Source organism: Nyctereutes procyonoides, unplaced genomic scaffold (assembly GCF_905146905.1).
Source record: "Nyctereutes procyonoides isolate TBG_1078 unplaced genomic scaffold, NYPRO_anot_genome, whole genome shotgun sequence".
NCBI classification, from domain to species: Eukaryota; Metazoa; Chordata; class Mammalia; order Carnivora; family Canidae; genus Nyctereutes; species Nyctereutes procyonoides.
The window spans coordinates 2,700,621-2,720,661 of NW_026575131.1; the positions used below are offsets into that span (position 1 = coordinate 2,700,621).

The 20,041-nt window shown below is 42.5% G+C and overlaps 1 protein-coding gene across 1 annotated transcript in view; it reads left to right on the forward strand.

Annotated features, from left to right (window-relative positions):
* The first annotated feature begins 2,484 nt into the window (after window positions 1-2,484).
* RAB7A (RAB7A, member RAS oncogene family) overlaps window positions 2,485-20,041 on the forward strand; it is a 74,383-nt gene continuing 56,826 nt past the window's right edge. Inside the window, exon 1 of the mRNA XM_055343129.1 lies at window positions 2,485-2,700. The gene's annotated coding sequence lies outside the window, so the exon portion shown is untranslated. The remainder of the gene's footprint in view (window positions 2,701-20,041) is intronic.

Consider the following 20,041-nt stretch of genomic DNA (forward strand, 5'->3'; position numbering starts at 1 on the left):
GTACCAGAGAAAAAGGAGTTAAATTCATTTTCTAGGACTTCTGTAAGAAATCACCACAAGCTTGGTGGCTTAAAACAACAAAAATGTATTCTCTCATACAACCTAAATAGGAAATTCAAAATCAACACCCCTCCTTTTCCTTGGCTTTTTCAGCTTCTGACGGCTGTCAGCATTCTTCGGCTTGTGGCTACTCATTCCAATCTTTGACTCCATCTTCACGTGGACTTCTTTTCTCTGTGTGTTTGCACTCCATGTGTATCTTATAAGGAAACTTGTCATTGGATGTAGGACTCACCTGATAATCCAGGATGCTCTCATCTTGAGATCCTTAATTACATTTGCAAGTGACGTTTTGTAAATCGAACCATATCCACAGGTTCCAGGATGTAGGCTTATCTTTTTGTAGGTCACTTATTCAACCCATCACAGAAGACAAGAATGAGGGATCCCTGGGTGGTGCAGCGGTTTAGCGCCTGCCTTTGGCCCAGGGCGCGATCCTGGAGACCCAGAATCGAGTCCCACGTCGGGCTCCCGGTGCATGGAGACTGCTTCTTCCTCTGCCTATGTCTCTACCTCTCTCTCTCTCACTGTGTGCCTATCATAAATAAATAAAATAAATAAAAGAAAATAAAAAAAATAAAACTTAAAAAAAAAAAGAAAACAAGAATGATTCCAAAGTTTTTTGTGGAGTGAGCAACTGAAAGAATAAAGTTTTCATGAACCAAGACAGGAAAAAACTATGAGAAGAGTATGATGTTGAAGATGGAGATAAAGTTCTGAGTTGATCTGAATGTGTTCAGATGGGGTGGGTCTTTGGTAGTATGTCCTATCCTCTTAAGAGCTGTATAGTGTACAACTTTATTGTATTTATTTATTTATTTATTTATTTATTTATTTATTTATTTATATTTTATTTATTTATTCATGAGAGACACACAGAGAGAGAGGCAGAGACACAGGCAGAGGGAGAAGCAGGCTCCATGCAGGGAGCCTGACGTGGGACTCCACTCAATCCCAGGTCTCCAGGATCATGCCCTGGGCAGAAGGAGGCGCTAAAGGGCTGGGCCACCCGGGCTGCCCTATTGTCTCACCTTTAATAGTAAGCTCAGAGTCTTGAGCTGTTGTCACCAGCTGGACTCTGAAACCTGACCTTTACTGTCTACCTGCTTATTGTACTCACTGATGGGTCTCACATTTTTCCTTAGGTTCTTCTTTCCAGCTTATCTCTTAACTCAGGCAAAAGATCCGAGGGGCATAATATTCCCTGATGGAAACCAAAATACCCCTCAAACAATAACAACTGCCCAGATCACACAGACCAGTTTGAACTTAACCCTCATGCCTATGCAGATGGACCATGGAGTGACCCACAGAGTGACCAAGTTACCTCGTTATAATAGTAAAATCTCGACCCAAGGAGGAGCACAAGCTTTATATATATAAAATACCATGTATGTTTGTGTAGGCATGTTTCCTTAAGACACAAGCACCTCCTTTTGCCCACCTCTACATTCGATGACAAGGCTTCCCTATCTAAACAATCATCCTAACCCCAAATAATAGGAACCCATTCTCCCTTGATCCATGAGCCATGGATTTGGCAGTTATTTCCCAGCAATTTCCTTATTTGCTGCAAATAAAGTTTACTTTGTGAGACAACTCCATCTGGTGTATCTGTGACTCATTAAGGAGCAACCTCAGATTAGTTGGGTTACACTATTTTTTCCATTTTCTTGGACCCTCTCTTCTGCCATAGGAAATGTTCTGCCCAACTAGTGAACCACCCAGGCATCCTGGTTTCTGATATAATTTTTATTATTACTTTTCTTCAGTTTTAATTCACCTTTGTGTCTCTACCACTCTGTTACACCATCGGTGCAGTTGTTTTCGGTCTACTAGATCATGCACATTGACATCAGAAACCCCTTGGTTCTCATCTCACTCTACCACCTAAGTGTGAGAGTGAGGTCAAGTGACGTGTGGTGGGTCTCTGTTCCCTATTTGCAAAATGGTGAAAATAATCTCTCCTTAAGCGGCTAAAGTGAGGACAAATAGAGATGATCCAAAGGTGCAGTACAGGGCCACGGTAGGTGTTCAGTAAATAGGGGTACCCTTTCCCAAAGCATTGCAAGTGTGTCAAATAATCACTCTCTTATCTCCCACTACTTTCTCAGTGAGAAAGCCTTCTGCAGAGGGACACTACTGTTAGAGCCAGTTTAATCTCGTCCTCTTCCCTGGCTTTCGTTATTCCGGGGACACCGGGGAGAGGGCCGAGACATCGGTTCTTGGATTCAACATGGCGTCGTCCTCCTCATTGTACGAGCCTCAAAGATGGCGACAACTGCCTGGGGGCAGACATGTTTGCACCACGTGATCCAGGTTCAGCCCAGAGGCGGCCGGAACGTGACGCAATATTGAGGCGGGGCTCCTTCCCCGCACTCTTGGCGTCTAGAGTCTCGTGACAGGTACTTCCGCTCGGGGCGGCGGCGGTGGCGGAAGTGGGAGCGGAGCCGGAGTCTTGGCCATAAAGCCCAAGGCGGCGGCAGCGGCAGCGGCGGCGTTGAAGGCCTGGGGAGTGCCGAGGAGTCCGCTGGAACCGGAATTTTGACTTGTCCTCGGCCCCAGTCCATCCTTGCTCCTCTTCCTCCGCGGGAGCCCTAGCGACGCGCCCGGCCCGGAGCCTCCAGCGGAGCGGCTGCGGTAAGCAGCGGGCCCAGCCTGGCCGGTGGCCTGGCCCCATCCCCCTCCTTAGCTCCTCGGTCGCCTGGGCCTCCCGTCGCCTGTAGTTTGGGGCGGCTCTGGGCCCGGTACAGGCCCCGTGGGGAAACCCTGCGGAGCTCGGGGCCCGAGACCAGGCCCGGACCGCACCCGGCCGGGGAGGAGGTCAGAGGTCGCCGGGTGTGACCTCTGGTCGGGTTGCGGACCGCGGGCCGGCTGTCTGGGACGCCTGGTTTGCCGGTAGCGTCAAGACCCCAGGCCCGGAGTGTCTCCTGGTTTGGGTGGTCTTCGGACACTGAGGGCCTGCGCCGCGGTGGGACGCGCTGGGCCGAGTCCCTGGGAGCCGCGAGCGGAGTGTGTCGGAGCCGACCCGCCCGCCGCCTCGTCCGGGGACGCTGGCCCGGGGCGCCGCCGACCGCGCGGGCCTTGCCGACAGGCGCCCGGGGCCGAGGCACGTTCCTGACCCTGTTAGTGCGGGAGGTTCCCTGACGGCAACTGAGTCAAGGCGGTGAGTCAGGTCACGTGCACTGGGCTCGCCCCAAGCGCTTGTATACATGTGAGACGCCTCTGGCTCTGGGAGACAGGGGGCTTGTTGTCGTAACTGTGTTGTGGTCAATCCCGAAGGAAGTTGTCAAACTTACTGGGTGAGAGATGGTGGCTGACTCTAGAGCTATGCTCGGATCCCACCGCATTGGGGGCCTCTTACTGCATTACATCGAAGCTTGATGCCTAGTGGTTCGTAAAGGTGGAAAATTGAGAAGAAGAATTGCAAACATTTGAGCGCTGGTTGTACTCTGGGCAGCGTGGCAAGACCTTTGCATAGATTTTTGTGTTTGATTCTCAGAACAGCCCTCTGAGGTACCGTAACTGTCCAAGAATGGAGAGGTTAAGTTGTTTGTCCAAGGTCATCCAGCTAATAAGTAATGGAGCGGAGAGTCCAGCCCAGGCAGGCAGACTCGGGAGTACTGTGCTCAGTCTCTGGGTTGTATTGCTTTCCGATGCTCCCGAAGTTTGTGATCTATCTTTTGTCACCTGGCATCTTCCTCTCTCCGCCTCCTTTGTTTCCAGTGATGCCATTTGAAAGCCTCCTTCGGTTCTACCCTACAGCCAACTTAGTGCTACCTTAAAATCATAAAATGTTCCATTTGCGGTTGTGACTTTTAACACAACTTTTTTTTTGTACTGTAGTGGCAGTAGATTAGAAGCTCTGCAGTTTTAGCAAAGTGCTTAATTGAGGTCTGAAAAATTTTGATAAGTAAATGTTTTGTGAAATGAATTAAGCCTGGCAATCCTGCCATGTGAACCTTTCTTAAAACCTTAGTACATGGGTGTCTAGTCAGTTGGTTCTGTCCTGTTGAAAATACTGTATCTTCTCTTTGGATTCCAAAAGAACAGCCTCTTGTCTTTTCCTTGTGACTTAAGCAGCTGATTAGCCTCATGACTTATCATCCATGGATTAATAGAGTCTCCTATTAGTGTGTTTCTCTTCAGACTTGGGAGACTTTGTTCAGATTTGAGTCTGAGAACTGGAAGGTGAGTTGTGAGTATTTCTGAAGATACTGTCCAAGCTAAAGCTTCGTTCTCCCAATCCTATTGTATTCTAATTTAGTTTCTTTTTAAACTTTGCTACCCAAAGTTACATTTGGGTATCACTCAGTTAAATATATCGGCAAACTGATATATTTAAGTGAGTAATAAATACGGTAGTCTTAAATAATGTTTGAATTTAGAGAGTAATGATGAGCACCTTTTCATTCAGAGATGTTTTGAGTATCTACCATGTATTAGGCATCACTTGTTATTGACTCAGGGAGACAGGTGTGGTTATTGTCCTGAAGGAATTTAAAAATGGCGTTTGATCATGGCCAGGAATTCTGTTGTGGAATGGCTTAGTGATAGAACCTGAGGCTTTTGGAAAAGGAATCTTTTCTCATCACTGCATGTGAATCCATAGTAGGCAGTCTGATGTTCTGGCCAACTTGAAGGCTTTGTTAATTGTAATAGCATTTGTATGATTTGCTCTTGAGAGTATAGAGGATAATGTTACAGTTTCAAATTGGTCATGTCTTTGGAAGAGAAACCTTCAAGACTAAATATGTTTTTCCTTTTGCTGCACTGGCATTTTGTCCTTCACTTGAGGGAATTCTTGTCACTGCTATTTGACACTGTAAACGTTTGCTGTTGCTGTGCTCTTGGAGCAAAAGCACATTTGGCATGCTGGATTATTATTATTTATTTATTTTTTTTAGCCGATGAAGAAAGTTTAATATAGTGTCCACCATATATAGTCCCAGTATTTTACTAAATAAAGCCCTACACCACCCCAACTCCTGCCACTGCTCTGGCTCCCCTTCTTTATTTATTTATTTTTTTTAATTTTTTTTTAATTTTTATTTATTTATGATAGTCACAGAGAGAGAGAGAGAGGCAGAGACACAGGCAGAGGGAGAAGCAGGCTCCATGCACCGGGAGCCTGATGTGGGATTCGATCCCGGGTCTCCAGGATCGCGCCCTGGGCCAAAGGCAGGCGCCAAACCGCTGCGCCACCGAGGGATCCCCTCCCCTTCTTTAAAAGGAGATGTAAGTTTTATGTTTGTGTAGAACTGCATGAGTAAACAAACAGAAGGGTGGAATGTAGAGAAGACACTCTAAAAATAGTTTTGTTAGTATATCTCTCTAGGTAATTGTTAGCAGTCACTTGGGCATTTGCTTGTTTTGTTACGTTTTTTCATGCCAACGAGGCCTAAAGCCCCAAACCCTGTAATCAAGAGCATTGTTTTATAATAAAGTGTGGCTTTGAAGCCGATTCCCGATCCCACCACCAAGTGAAACAAAAACTTGGTTTTGATTATTGATTAGCTTCTAATCTCCAAGAGAATTGTGCTGTCCTATTTAGTATTAGCCTTTCCGTGCAAAGGTGTAGCAAACTCAGACCACACTCTTGTGATAGTCTTCTTATGCACTGTTTCTTTCTGAGATTTGACATAAGTATTTACCATTATTCTGTGATAAAGTGTTTAACTCTACATCTGTACAATTCAACACATAAGGCTTTGGATTTGACCAAATACTGGACTAGGAGTTACATACAGACAGGCAGCGTTTTCTGGGGAAGTAAGGACGAGTCCTCCAGAGTAAGGCTAATAACCGGTGATTCCCCTTGGTACTGATGTCATCCTCTGAAGGAGACCAAAACTGTAGAGATGAGCACCCCGCCACCCCCCTTGTGGCTGCTGGCTTTCTGCAGACTCTCATCACCCATGTAAGGTTGCTATTGTGTTCCGGGTCAGCCATCGTGTGTTAGCAGACAATCATCTGTTACTGCCATCTCCCAGATCTCCATGCCTGTCTGCAGTTTGCTGTAGACACATTTTGCAACGTGTTGATCTCTTCAGTTTTTTGCTCTCACATCTTCCTTCTATTTTCTGCTTTTTCCTAAACACAGAAAAATAGCTTGCATTTGTGTTTTAAAACTTCTTCATGGTGGTTGTGGTCAGTGTGATACCTATGAATCAAAGGTAAACGTGATGTGTGGTGGTTGAAATCAGAGTAGGCTTTTTAGCAGTGCCTCTGACTAGTTTCAATTTTAGTACTCAGGCTGTGATTTCAAAAACAAATTTAAGAATAACTACTTACAGAATGTCTCTGTAGGGGAGGAAGAAAGCTTGGGACTTGGTTCCAGTGGTGGCATACAGTGTTGGCCTTGCTCATTTGCCTGAGGATGCAGTTCTTAATGCAAGGGACCTCAAGCCTCTCCTAGGCTGTTTTGGTGATGTCGTCACTGCTGTGGAGCTCAGTCTGACTTTGTTGTCTATTTCCTGGTCGACTCAGACGGCTTGCTGTTCGGGCAGAGCAAGACTGAGGAGGCATGGTAAGGGAGGCCTGGGGACCTGACAGTGTTAGGAATTCTGTAACCTCACTTGGCTCTCAAATGAGCTTGCTTGTGTGATTGCTGCCAGAAACGGTGGAGCTTCTCTGTTCTCCCTGACCCTTCAAGTAAAGATGGCTTGTACTTGCTACTGGCTTTCCTGGAGTTGTTCAGCTCAGTTGGGTTGGTAATCCTTTAAAAATTACATTGTGAGCTAAATAGCTACATTGTTGGTTTCTAATTTTTGTGTGCAATTTTAGTTAAAAGTTTATTTCCATTTGATGAACTTTTAGTTTGAGTAATTTGAGAGTACATGATAAAGCCAATATGAATTAACCTTTTAAAAACCCAATTGTAACAGCATAGAATTTATTTAAAAAGTAGTGCCTCTTACATATGGTATTTAGTCAATCTACCAGCAGTGCTCTATGCACTTACAGATCTGAGGACCCCGGAAATTACCCTGGGTCATTTGGACAGCCTACAAGTTAAGAGCCACTCATCCTATGACCTGTTGCCATTCAGTTTACCGTTGCTAAAGAGTATTAACATTCTGTAGAAACCTTCTTACACAATACTTGTTTCTAAATGCTTTTCAGTGTTTGTGTAGTACTTACCATTTTAAAGTTTTGGTTTTTTCTTGTTATCTCTACACTCGACATGGGGCTTAAATTTACAACTCCGAGATTAAGAGTTACGTGTTCCTCCCACTGAGCCAGCCAGGCACCCCCCAGTACCTTTTATTTAGGATGACATTTCTTGGGACCCCTGGGTGGCTTGGTTAAGTGGCTCTTTCATTTCTGGCTCAAGTCATGATCTTGGGGTCCTGCAATAGAGCCCCACCTTGGGGCTCTGCGCTTAGCAGGGAGGGGGCTCTAGGATTCTCTCCCTCTCCCCTACCACCTGCTTATGCCCACATGTGCTCTCTCTAAAATAAATAAATCTTTAATAAAATTATGTTTCTCTTTTGTTGATTAGTAAACAAGTCAATTATTTTTAAGAAAAGAAGAGGGGGAACACCCCCCCCCCCAGGGAAAAGAAGAAGTAAAAAGAAATCGATTCACTACCCAGAGGAAGACCACAGTGTTAACTGGTTATTTTCTTCCTATGAATGTATACTTTAATCTTTCTTTTATGCAGTTGAATAAGATATGGTAATTTAACTATATGGGGGGACTGAACACTCTTGGGTCTTTGACCTATGGGATCTTCCTAAAAAAACGCTCAGTGATAGGAAGCTGGGCATCATGAGACTAGCTGTGTTTTTCATATGTTTAATGGCAACTGGTAAAGAACCTGATGCATCCAGTTCAAGAATAAAGTTATTTGGTGTGGTGACACTTGATAAGTAAAGTGTTGCTCCTATTTTTAAGTAATTTTTCATTTCTGTATGTTAGTAAACTTTGAATTTGAAGTAGGACATACGGAAAAGTACACAAATAAGTGAACTTGGATATTTTTTATAGACTTAGAAGCCTCCTTGTGACTCCTTCAAGTCATTATCCTCCCATCCTCCCAGCGTAATGAGTCTGCTGATTTTGAACATTATAGTGTGATTTTGCTGCATTTGGACTTTGTATAAATGGAATCACACACTACATATTCTTGTTTGATTTCTTCGATCCATTGTTGTGTTTTGCATTCAGTGCAGCTGTAAACTCCATCTTCATTGCTCAGAAGTATTCTATTATGTGGTTACCATAATGTATTTATTAATTTATTGATGTGCATTTGGATAGTTTTAAATTTATGGCTGTTACAAATCATGCTGTATGAATGTTCTTGTGTCTGTCTTTTAACTAACATATTTCTGTTACGTTAATACCAAGCAGTGGAAAGGCTGAGTTTTAGGGTATGTATCTGTATTCTTTTGTGGGAGTGCTGTAGCAAATACCATAGGCTTAACCAAAAGAAATTTCTTTTCCTATAATTCTGGAAACTAGAAGCTCAAGATCAAGGTGTTAGTAGGTTTGACTTGTTTAGAGACTTGTCTTCTTAGCTTGTATGTGGCTGTCTTCCTGTGTCCTCACATGGTCTTTCCACTGTACCTGTTGTATCCTAATCTCTTATAAGGGCATCAGTCATATTGACTAGAGCTCACCCTCATGACCTCATTTAACCTCAAATCATATCTTTAAAGTCCCTGTCTCCAAAGATCATCACATTTTGAGGTGTTGGGGGTTAGGACTTTAACAAATGAATTTGGTGGGGATACAATTCAGCCCATAAGTGTATTACACTTTGGTAGATACTTTCAATTATCCAATTATTGTACCAGCTTTCACTCCCACCAGCAGTATTGAGAGTTCCAAATATGGCACATCTTTGTTAACAATTGTCGTCTTTTTCTTTTTTCTTTTTTTTTCTTGCCGCCCAGGTAGGAGCCTACTTTTTATAGGCAATCCTTGAGGGAGTAGAGAAGTTGTTTAAGGAGCTAAGCGTGTTAAAGTTTGAGACAACCTCTTGTAAATGCTTCGTAAATCTGTTAGGGTTAGAAACGCAGATTGGTTTCTGTCTAGTGAGTGGTTAGTCCTCCATAGTTGTGGATTAGTTTTTGCATTTATGATCTGGATCCATTCCTGGTGGTGGAATTGGCCCAAAAGTATCATCTGTAGGGTATAAATCTAGCCATAATAAACAGTGCTTTCATTCAGATTCTTCTTTGATCTAAGCTTGAGCCCTGAAAATATTGGATTCATTCATACACATACTAGAAATAGGTCTGTTTGCATATTCTGGCTGACCATTTATTTTATTTTTTTTATAGATTTATTTATTCGAGAGAGAGAGAGAGACAGAGAGAGGGGCAGAGACACACAGGCAGAGGGAGAGGCAGGCTCCATGCAGGGAGCCCGATGCAGGACTCGATCCCGGGTCTCCAGGATCACACCCTGAGCCAGAGGCAGACAGATGCTCAACCGCTGAGCACCCAGGTGTCTCTGACTGACCATTTAGATATTGGTGTTTGACCAGCAGTTTTCTGGCTGAGTGATCTTGAGCTTTGTACATCTACTATAGACCTAGTTTGGTTAAAATAATATTACATGACTTTTCCTCCCTCCCTACCTGCCCCCCCCCCCCCAAAAAAAAACCTCTAAACTCCTGGAGAGCAGGGATGAATCATTCTAGGATAGATCTTGAAACACTACTCAGTAAACTTCAATTTTTTTTTTCCAGTTCTAACTTTGCACAGTAAGTTACTATTTGTAAGTTATGCTTCTGGGCCAGTGATTAATATGTAGAGCTTTTTTGGATGCTAAACTGTGTTCTGTATTCATTTGACAGATTTTTATTGTCTGGTGTAAGAAAACACTGCTGGCAGCTGTGGGGAATATAAAATAAAGATCACTGGAGGTTTAGAAATAATTGTAAAACAAGGCAGATGGAAGTCATAGAAATAGCTTAAAGAAAATGCCAGAGGTGTTCAGATGTCTTGGTTCGGTAGATGCTGAGTGGAGTTTTGGTATGGAAGGAGACTTGGGAAACCCATTATAGTTGGAGAGAATGGCACAAGCAAATGAATGGAGGTAGGGAAATGCTAAGGCAGATGGAGTAGCTGCAGTATCTCCAAATTGGGAAAGACTGTATGTATGGGGACCAGATGGAGTGGGGGAGGGGAGGCACTCCAGTGCCTTCTTGAAGGGTTTATGTTTAACAAAGTGGTACTTCACTAGGTAGGGCATCCTTTCACTTAAACCTCAGTACCCTACTGAGTAAGGCAGGTGGTATCCCAGTTACGGATAAGGAATGACTTTGATGTTATTAGAGAAATACGTGTTGAGAGATTAGTGGGACTAGAACTCAAATACAAACGTGTTTAAACCTTGAAAGAGATGCTTCCACATAAGTGCCTTTAACACATTAAAAGGAGTTGGCTTGGGACAGATGGGATGGAGACAGAACAATTTGATTTTCCTCTTTAGCCTGCTGGCCCATTTTGAGCTCCTCTTACCAATTTATGGATAATCTATTTTACTAGGTAAATGCTTGAGATAAACTAAGGTTGCTAACAAAAGCTTTGAGCTATAGGAAATAGTTCTGTGTAACTGTTTTACTATCTCTGCTTTCCAATCTGTTTTACCAAAAAAAAGGGAAAAGACACCATCGTCCAGGTCTCTGGCTAAAAACTCAGCTCTTGATTTGGTACCTGCCTTTAGAAAGCTTGAGAGCAGTGGGGTGCATCATAGTCAAGAATATAGGCTGGGCAAAGTCCTCTTAACGAGAATTGCTTTGCAGGGAACTTACTCCTTTGTAAAAGTTGCTTTAGTTTTGTTTTTCCCCCTTCCACATGACTGATACAAGGAACAAAAAGGTATGTATGATCAGTCTCTTACAGAGCTCACCTGTTACCTTGTTTTCAGCTTCACTTCAGTGTTCAATTCAAGCAGCATGAATTGTGACCATCTCTTTTCAGATGAGGAAATGGCCCAAAAGGACATGCTCAGTATCATGGAGGCCTGAGTAGTGAGATTGGAACTGGCACTCCATATTCCAAGTTGTCAGATGTTTCTTTAACCCTAATGGTCATGAGGAAAATAACGTCTTCTCTGGAAGAACAGCCTATGTAAATTTTATTGTTCAGTTTAAGTTTTTTTTTTTTTAAGAGTTTTATTTATTTATTTATTTATGAGAGATACAGAGAAGAGAGGCAGAGATACAGACAGAGGGAGAAGCACACTCCTCTCAGGGTGCCTGATGTGGGACTTGATCCCCAAACCCGGGATCACACCCTGAGCTGAAGGCAGACACTCAATCGCTGAGCTATCCAGGCATCCCTAGTAAGTTTTTTTTTTTTTTTTTTTTTTTTTTTAAAGAGGGATGCTTTGACTACTTCTTTTGAAATGTAAGTTTTTTCCAGGTAGTGAATTTTCCAGCTGTATGAGACTGAATAGGCTAGGTTATTCTGCAACAAATAATAACCTCAAAATGGTTGAAAGCAACATAGGTTTATTTTCTGTTTATGCAGCATGTGCAACATAAATTTTCCAGAGGCTTTGCATCATTCCTACTTCAGTTGAAGGGGCAGCCATGGTATGGAATATTGTTGCGTATCTTGGCAAAGTGGAAAAGAAATACTGGAGGGTCTTGCTCCTGCAGTTAATGTTCCACCCCAGAATGACACGTCACTTCAGCTTCCAGCTCACTGGCCAGAATGAGTCACACCACACAAGAGATCAAGAACTGTGATTCTGCTGTGGACCCGGAAAGCACAGAGTTGGAAATATTTGGGAAATAGTACTAGTTTTACAGTGGCTTGCTGTTAATAGGTAATAGCTGTTGGGGGAAAGAATGCCTCATTTGTAGATTCTCATTCCAGTCAAGTGGCAATTTATTTATTTTTTTTCTTCTTTTTTTTTTTAAATTTTTTTTTATTTATTTATGATAGCTACAGAGAGAGAGAGAGGCAGAGACACAGGCAGAGGGAGAAGCAGGCTCCATGCACTGGGAGCCCGACGTGGGATTCGATCCCGGGTCTCCAGGATCACGCCCTGGGCCAAAGGCAGGCGCCAAACCGCTGCGCCACCCAGGGATCCCTGAAGTGGCAATTTAAATGCGGAAAAGGATACCACCTTGCCTCACTGACAGATCACCTATCCTAAGAAATCTGTATTTCTTTTAAATGATGTGTGATAATCTCAATTCAAGTGCCTTGAAATACCTTTTGCAGAAGCAGGTGTGAAAGAAACCATTGAGTCTGAGTATTCCCTTGCCTTCCATGTTTTTAGTGCTGGAATCCTATAGACTTAGTAGATATCTTTTTACTGATTTCTCAGCCCCCCGCCCCCCTTCTTGTAAAGCACTATCAGATAGTCTTAAAAGTACTCTTTAGGTTGTTGCTTCCCTGCCCAGAGAACCCTTGGTTTTCCATTGCCCTTGGTTATGTCTCTTCACACACTGCCTCTGGTTTGTCTTCCTGATTTTGTCCTTTCTCTGATGCACACCTTATATTGTTTTATTTATCCTAAATTGTTTTACTTACTTGTTCCTTGCCACACATTCCCTGCTTCCTTAGCTTGGCTCCTGTCACTTCCCTTCATTTCAGTGTTCTTCTTTTGGCATCCTGCCTGGCTCAGGTACCACGAGCTCCATTTTTTTTTTTTTTTAAAGATTTATTTATTTTTATTTGTGATAGAGAGAAAGAGGCAGAGACACAGGAGGAGGGAGAAGCAGGCTCCATGCCGGGAGCCTGACGTGGGACTCGATCCCGGGACTCCAGGATCGCGCCCTGGGCCAAAGGCAGGCGCCAAACCACTGAGCCACCCAGGGATCCCCACGAGCTCCATTTTTAAAGCTTTTTGTGGCTTTCACTGAACGCCTGTGACTTGTATTTCATAAATGTGTCTTATGTTCATTTTGTGTATGCATTTGCCTACTCTAGGAGAGGAGATTCAGGGTAGATATTAATTTATGTTTTCCCCCAAAGCTCATCATTTGAAGGAAAGAACTGAAAATATGTCCTCCAAATGGCTTTTGATGTGTGTGTGTGTGTGTGTGTGTGTATGTGTTTATGCACATCTGTTGCGTTCTCTGGCTGAAAAAAAAAGAAATATCTGTAAATTCTTCACGTTGCTTGAAATCAGTAGGCCAGAAGCTATAGGATTGCAGAGTCAGTCTTTCTTTCTTTCTTTCTTTCTTTCTTTCTTTCTTTCTTTCTTTCTTTCTTTCTTTCATTCATTCATTCACGTGTGACTTTGCCTCTTTCTCTGAGAGACTCATAGAGAGAAAGAGGCAAAGTCACAGGCAGAGGGAGAAGCAGGTTCCATGCAGGGAGCCTGACGTGGGACTCGATCCTGGGTCTCCAGGATCACGCCCTGGGCTGAAGGCGGTGCTAAACTGTTGAGCCACCTGGGCTGCCCTAAGATTTTTTTTTAATTCATGAGGGACACACAGAGAGAGAGAGAGGGAGGGAGGGAGGGAGGGGCAGAGACATAAGTAGAGGGAGAAGCAGGCTTCATGCAGGGAGCCCGATGTGGGACTCCAGGATCATGCCCTGAGCCGAAGACACACACTCAACCACTGAGCCACCCAGGCGTCCCTGAAGAGACTTTCTTAAGCAGGGCCACAGTATGGCTCTTAAATAAGTTACTAAGCTTCCGTTTCCACTTCTGCAAAACAAGAGTAGCAGATTGGCTCTTCTCAAGATCATTTTATATTTTGGCTTTCTTTGGCTTTTGATCATACTGCAGTGGCTTTTGCAATATCCCAACTGACAAGATGACGCTACAGGAAACTTTGAGGACCCTTTAAGCCATTTTAAAAGCTATCACCCACATGGAGGTCCTGCTCATTGACGACTTTATGAGGGGCAAGAGTTATCGCACTATACAGGTGGTTAGATTTTTCCTAAAACGGATTTGTTTCTAAATTACAGTGGTAAGTGAATAGTTCTTTCTCACCCTTCTGGGTAATTTGGTGGTTATACTTCCAATCTTGTTTATATTTAAATGGGATCATACAATGTACACTCTTCTGTAACTTGCTTTTTTTAAAAAAAAGTATATTGTATATACTACACACCTTTTTTTTTTTGTCATTACCTACTGTTATTTTCTTTTAAGATTTATTTTAGAGAAAGTGTGCACACGCAGCCGTTGGGGGGCAATTAGCAGAGGGAGAGAGAGGGAGAATCTCAAGCAGACTTTATTGAGGGCAGAGCCTGACACAGGGGTCAATCTCATGACCCTGAGATCATGACCTGAGCCAAAACCAAGAGTCAGGTGCTTAACCAGCTTCACCACCCAAGTGCCCCCCAGTACATACTGTTTTTAATGGCTGTGTAATACCACATTTACCAAGTTACACCATCCTCTAAATGAACATTTCAGTTAGTTCCAACTTTCCTCTTTAAGAAAATTATTTGAGTGGCTCAGCAGTTGAGCGTCTGCCTTCAGCTCAGGGCATGATCCCATGTCCAGCTGTCTGTGGGAGCTTGCTTCTCTCTCTGCCTGTCTCTGCCTCTTTCTGTGTGTCTCTCATGAATAAATCTTAAAAAAAATTTATTTAAGGGGCACCAGGCTGGCTGAGTCCGTGGAGTATGTGACTCTTGATTTCAGGGTTGTGAGTTAGAGCCCCATGCTGGGCCTAGAGATTACTTAAAAATAAAATCTAGGGATGCCTGGGTGGCTCAGTGGTTGAGCATCTGCCTCTGGCTCAGTGTGTGATCCAGGAGTCCTGGGATTGAGTCCCGCATCTGGCTCCCTGCAGGGACCCCGCTTCTCCCTCTCCCTATATCTCTGCCTCTCTATCTGTGTCTCTCATGAATAAACAAAGTCTTTAAAAAATAAAACAAAATCTAAAAAAAACCCCTAGTGATTTAGTATTTATCTTTATCCACTTCTTTGATCATTACCTTATAGTTGTTATTCATACTTAAAATTTGGTATTCATTATCATACTGCCTCCAAGAAGGTTGTCTACTTTACATTTGTAGCTTGAGAATTCTATTTATATAGTTGCCAATTGTCAATTTTCTTCATGGTTGCTAGTTTAACTAATGGGAAATTTATTTATTTATTTTAAATTTTTAAAAAATATTTTATTCATGAGAGACACAGAAAGAGACAGGCAGAGGGAGAAGCAGGCTCCATACAGGGAGCCTGGGGCAGGACTCTATCCCAGCACTCAGGGATCGTGCCCTAAGTTGGAAGGCAGACACGCTTGCTTAATCACTGAGCCACCCAGGCATCCCCTAATGAGGAAATTTAAATGATACCTCATTTTTATTTTATTGATGAATAGATGTAGCTTTTTAAAAATGTTAGCCATTTCTTTTTATTCTGTGAATTGACTGTTTTCTCTAAAGCTCAAGTGAGGTTTTTTAGTTTTGTTTTAAACTAAACTTTTTATAGAGCAAGAATATTGACCTTTTTCATGGTGCAAACATTCCAGGCTTGTTATATATGGCTTGGTTTGGTTAATGGTGTGTTTTTGTAGTAAAGAAACTTTGCTATAGTCAACATCTGTTGATTTGTTTTAGTTTTGGGTTTTTTTTTTAATTTTTTTTATTTATTTACGATAGTCATACAGAGAGAGAGAGGGGGGCAGAGACACAGGCAGAGGGAGAAGCAGGCTCCATGCACCGGGAGCCTGACGTGGGATTCGATCCCGGGTCTCCAGGATCGCGCCCTGGGCCAAAGGCAGGCGCCAAACCGCTGCGCCTAACCCAGGGCGCAAACCCAGGGATCCCTAGTTTTGGGGTTTTATGTTAAATATACTTAAGCCTTCCCTATCCTAAGGGCAATAAAAACGATGTTTTCCCCTGATACTTAGTACATTGGAATTCTTACATATGATGCAGTATGACATCAGAATCTTTCCAAACATGTGGTTGTCCCAGTATTTCGTTGTATTGTCATCCTTTCCTCACTGACTAGAAATCTTTTTATCCAAACTAATTACCCACCTACTTGTGTCTTTTTTTTTTTTTTAACTCTTCTGATCTATTCTTTGTGGGACAGTACTATTGTCTTATTTGCTTCTGCTTCATAATACATTTTGGCAAGCTCAGCAGTTTTCCATCTTTAATAGAACTTTGTTGGAGTTAGGCTAAACACTTTTGTTTCTCATTAAATTGGTGTTCTTTCTACCCCTTGTCCTGGTTCTTTAATCAGTTTGTCTGGCAGTTTCATCCATCAAGAAATTTAGAAGCAGCATTTCTAAGGTGCCCTGGCATAGGGAGGCAGCTAAATTCTCTCTCTTAAGTATCTGGGACAAATATGTATCTGTATATGTATCTGTATAATTGCTCATACAAGTCAGTAGGTTTTATTGAGTACCACCATATCCCAAGCCTTGTGCAAGGTAGTAGCTCTACAAACCATAGAAAACCTGGTTTCTGAGGAAGCCTTGGAAATCCAAGGAGCCTTTGATTTGATGGGGCAGTATCTCTCAGTCCTTACAACCCATGTGCCTTATGTAATGGATTGGAAAAAGACTTTGGAAAGCAAATATTTAAATTAGGTTCATGAAGCTTTTATGCATTTCATGTTTTGACTTCTATGGTCATTTCTTGTGGTATTTGAACATACACAGTTTATAATCTGCACTCTAGATGGATTTTTTTACCAACCTTTTTTTTTTTTTTTTTTTTTTTAAAGATTTTATGTATTTATTCATGAGAAACACAGAGAGGCAGAGAGAGAAGCAAGCCCCGTGCAGGGAGCCCAATGCAGGACTCTATCCCAGGACTCTAGGATCATGCCCTGGGCTGAAGACAGATGGTCAACCACTGAGCCACCCAGGCATCCCTTTACCAACTTTTTTGGTCTAACTCTGGCAAATGAGATTTGTTTGTCACTTCTGGTGGAGGAGTGTAAAACCAGATTCCATAGGAGTGTCTGAGACTTGGCATGAGTTAAAATGTTTTTTTCTTTTTTTAAATTGTAACAGATAAAGAGTGAGTTAATTAATCTTTACAGATAAGGAGTAGACCAGTGGCCCAGTCTTTATTTTTAGGGCTGTTGAAAGACTGTTAGCAGTTTGAATTGGGAGAAACGATTGTGTTTTAGGGAAAAAGTACATTGGATCAGGCAATTCTTTTTTTCCCTTGCTTATTCTAAAGTTATAGCTAATCATTTCTGCATGACAACAACATGAAATCTTGTCTGCACGTGACTGGCCAGCTCCCCTGCCAAATGGCAGTCTTCTCTGGCTTGCATTTCTATGCACCCATAAAGTCATCTGGAGTTATAGAGCATCCATGATCTACTTGGAGGAGAGAAAGGCATGCTGTTTCTGTGAAGGGTGGAGCCTTGTGGCCAGACTTCTGTTAGACCACTGGAGAAGTGAGGCAGTAGCAGGATTCCCCTTGTGAGTTTGGGAAGGGGGGGGGGGGTGAGAGAGGAGTGAGGAGCTCCTATTGGTCAGCCTTTTAATGTACCTGCTCCCTAGACAGATGGTGTATACAGTTAATGAATAATTCATCTGTGGTTCTGTGGTGTTCCCAGGCCAAAATCAAACAGTGCATGTCAGAATCTGAAAAATGAGTTGGTTTTTCTGCTTCCCACTGCTGTAGTAGAGAGCAAGTTCTACCCCTGGTGACAGAGGAAGTGGAAATGTAGTCATTCAGACATCAAGCATCCAAAGGATGCTTTGTATCAAGTGCTATAGGGAAATGCCAGAGGAGTGAGGTAGTTCCTGCCTGGAGGAATTTTTCCTTTTGACTGTGACATGTGAGGAGCCACCCACAAAAGGTGGTGATGTAGTAGGAAAAAGATTTGATAGTAGGCTTCTGGACAGGTGTCAGTTTTTGTATGTGAAGATGTAATGATATACTTCATACATCCAGTAGTACAGAAGGAAGCCTTGAAAACAAATATTTTCCTACCTCAGTCCTTCCTACTGTAGAGACCGTGAACCCTATAAATTTGCTTGGTTTTGACCTACAAGCTTGGTCTAAGATGGTGACTGTGCAGGGACACCTATTTGACAGGTTTTGCGACACATAGGGGTAGGCATGGGCAAGCACAGGGTGTTGGTGAAAGAGGAAACAGCTGGCAGCTCCTGAAAAAAACAGGATTAACCATTAACTGAAGATACCTGGGCAGTGTGGGCACGGTGTGGTACCGATTTGTATCCATTGATTGCTCCTAACCAATGATTATGTCATATTCATAGTGAACTCATATTCACAGCCACTGACTGGTTAATTGTTGAGGTAGTTTGGCTGTTTTTGGAGGAAGCATTTATTTGGTACTTGTTGGAAATTGCTGACTGTTAGAACATTAATTTCTCAAACATTGTAACTCCTGGCTTATTCTACTAATATAAATGTATTGCTTTAAAAAAGGCATGTTTTACATTAGAAACAACAAATACATACCCACCATTTGCTTTGACGTGGATGGAAATGGAGGGTATTATGCTGAGTGAAGTCAGAGAGGGACAAACACTATATGGTCTCATTCATTTGGAGAATATAAAAAATACTGAAAGGGAATAAAGGGGAAAGGAGAGAAAATGAGTGAAAATATCAGTGAGGATGACAGAAACGAGAGACTCCTAACTTACGGAAACGAACAAGGGATGGTGGAAAGGAAGGTGGGCGGGGAGTTGGGGTCACTGGGTGATGGGCACTGAGGGGGGCACTTGACGGGATGAGCACTGGGTAATATGCTCTATGTTGGCAAATTGAACTCCAATAAAAACAATAAATTTTAAAAAAGGTGTGTTTTAAAGTTTTATTTATTGGAGAGTGAACAGGGGGAGGAGCAGAGGAAGAGGGACAAGCAGACTTTGTGCTGAGCGTGGAGCCTCACTGGGGCCTCGAGATCATGACCTGAACCGAAATCAAGAGTTGCATGGTCAACTGACTGAGCTACCCAGGTGCCCCCCCAAAAGGCATATTTTAGAGAGAGAAGGTTTCTGGAGTGTGAGCTAAGTACTTTACCTGTATGGAGCATTCTTTGTATCCTTTCTTATGTATGCTTCCAGAAAGTTGCTTCTATTAAGACAAAGGAAGCTAAATATTTTAGCAAATATTTAAATCCCTAATATGTGCTGAGCACAGAGTTAGAAATATTAACTCCAGCTGTACCTTTAGAGCACTGGATGGTTGTATCCAGAAATCAAAACTTTTGAAGCTTCGGGCTCCCCACTGGAAGCCTGCTTCTCCCTCTGCCTATGTCTCTGCCTCTCTCTCTCTGTGTTTCTCATGAATAAATAAGTGGAATCTACAAAACAAAACAAAAACTCTTGAAGTACATTCTCTGCCCTACTCCTAGTCAATCACCTCTTTTTTTTTTCCAACCACCTCTTTTTTTTTTTCCAACCACCTCTTAATATACTACATTTCACTCCTAGTATTTTGAACAATACCTAAACTCAGGAGCCCCTAGTTTCATATTTTAAGTCTGTGTTATTAGATTATCTTTGTCTTCTGCATGTCATATTCTTTCCCGTGATGGTCTTCTATAGTCACAAGAGATTTAAGAAAGATGTTACATTTAAGGAAGGAATGACTCATCTCGATCCTTCACCAGAACTAGAAAACAGGTCATATTTATGTCCAAAAAATATTCATGTATTTGGCATTTTCTGCTGAGCGAATTAGCAGTGATTCAGGGGCTTGAATGAGTTTGATCAAGGTCTGAAAATTGGACTGATTGACTATTTACATTAAAAGATTATAGACTAAAAAAATAAATAAAAGATTATAGACTGCAGTGATGTCACACAAAATGACTTGAATGGGAATCTTTAGAGGGCAACCCCTCTACCTAGTCCGCTATTGACCTGGAAAGAGCAGTTGGAATCAACTGTCTTGGAACTCCGGGACCTACTTGGTTGGAGATATACCACATTATAATGCTTAGAATGTTCATTTCTCAACAAGAAAAAAATACGAAACATAAAAAAAAACAGGAAACTGTGACCCATTCACAGGGAAAAAAAGGAATTGGACAGAAACCATCTCAGAGGAAGCTCAGACATTGGAATTGTAAGTTAAAGACATTA